General features: G+C 43.1%; 1 long non-coding RNA gene across 1 annotated transcript in view; it reads right to left on the minus strand.

The window, feature by feature from the left end:
* The window catches only part of LOC102239553, a 2,099-nt gene extending 595 nt beyond the window's left edge, over positions 1-1,504 (minus strand). Inside the window, exons 1-2 of the long non-coding RNA XR_314345.1 lie at positions 1,441-1,504; positions 113-247 (exon numbers count right to left, since the gene is read on the minus strand). This is a non-coding gene — a long non-coding RNA (uncharacterized LOC102239553). The remainder of the gene's footprint in view (positions 1-112; positions 248-1,440) is intronic.
* Between the last annotated feature and the right edge of the window lie 273 nt (positions 1,505-1,777).

A 1,777-nucleotide genomic window follows, 5' to 3' on the forward strand; every position in this document is an offset into this window, starting at 1 on the left:
GTAATCTCTATAAGGCAAAATCCAATGAAGTTGTTATCCACAGTGTAACCTGGTCATTTATGAATTCTGCTGCTATAGTGGTAACCCTGACTTTCAACACTTTTTTACTCACCTGAAGGGTTGAAGGCTAGCCAGCCTCCTTGTCCTCCCAATCCTACTGATGGAAGAGACTTAGAAATCATTTCAGCAGCCGGAGCTGCTTTGCTCAGGGAAACATCTGTCCAGGAGAGGCAGGGAGTGTCACTCACTGAAATAAGAAACAGCAAGGATGTCACCTTCCCGGCCTGGTCCCAGAGGGTGCCTCGGGAAGGACTGTCCCTGGGCCCCCTGGTAATTTAGGGTGCAGAGATCAGAGACGAATGGGTCTCATTGTAATCGTTTTCTCATTACCACCTTGGGCGATGTCTGGGGAAGTTCTGGGAGAATAGCGCAAGGGCCCTGCGCTCCTGTCACTGTCTGATTCACAATGCCGGCACGGTGGAGCCGAATACAACACTAATTTCTAAGCTGGAGCTTCAGACTGTATCTATAAAGGCTTTCCACAGAGAAGACCAGGGAACTCTTTCTAACCAGCACTGGTCAACCCAGTTTTGCAAATAAGGAAGAGTTTGCATTTCTATCTTATATCCAGGAGAACCCCCATTTTCAACCCCTTATAATTTTCTTGTGGGGCCCAAGGAAACAAGATTTGTTTAAAAAATCCTTTCATCAAGAAGGGCTTGCAGTTTGTTTTTATTTTATTAGCTTGCAATCTTTTGTCCATGATATAAGGGGCATTATGTTACATATATATCACATATGGCATATGTGATGTATATAATATAAGGATATGTTATAATGTTATATGGCAAAAAAAGAGCAGCTCTGGCCAGTGTGGCTCAGTTGGTTGGGCATCACCCAGTGCACCAAAAGGCTGCCAGTTCGATTCCCAGTCAAGGGCACGTGCCCGGATTGCGGGCTTGATCCTCCCTGGTGGGGGTGTGCTGGAGGCAGCCCATTCATGTTGTGCTCTCACATCAATGTTTCTCTCCCTCTCCTTCGCTCTCTAAAAAATCAATAAAAACTAAAAAGAGATAGAGAGAGCATAAAAAAGTGATATGTATGGACCTTTTATAAGTTGTCATTTCTTTTTCAAGGGAAATTCTTTAAACGGAAGTAGAATGAACACATATCAGTTTCAGGTGTACAACATGCTGCGGGGATATTTGTGTATATTGCAATACAGTCACAAAAAGTCTAGTTAGCATCTACCACCACACATAGCTACAGAACATTTTCTGTTGTAATGAGGACTTAGGAGAGATAGTCTCTTAGCAACTTTCAAATATACAATACAGTACTTTTAACTATACTCACCATACTGTACATTACATCCTCATGACTTATTTATTTTATCACTGGAAGTTTGTACCTTTGAGCCCCTCCACCCATTGCACCCACCTTGTGAGTGATCATTTCTGACTTTTTAAATCCTTTTGGAGACGATGCCCCGTGTGAAGATTTCTCTGCAGGGAGGCCGGCACTTCTCCACCGAATCAAGCCCACACATCTTTCTCCAAGCTGATTTCTTCTCATGGAGGTCACCCACGTATATCAAGGGCTCCCTATGTTACGTTGGGCATCGTTGTAAGCATTGTACATATATGATCTCACTTAAGCTTCACACCATGCTATGTTCAAAAACAAATTTCCCAAGCTCAAAGCCTTCATTTATTTATTTGTTTGTTTAGAAATAGGGATTGAGTGTCTACTATTGGCCAGGCACTGCACTGCGTGT

The sequence above is a fragment of the Myotis brandtii genome, unplaced genomic scaffold (genome assembly GCF_000412655.1).
Source record: "Myotis brandtii unplaced genomic scaffold, ASM41265v1 scaffold604, whole genome shotgun sequence".
NCBI lineage: Eukaryota > Metazoa > Chordata > Mammalia > Chiroptera > Vespertilionidae > Myotis > Myotis brandtii.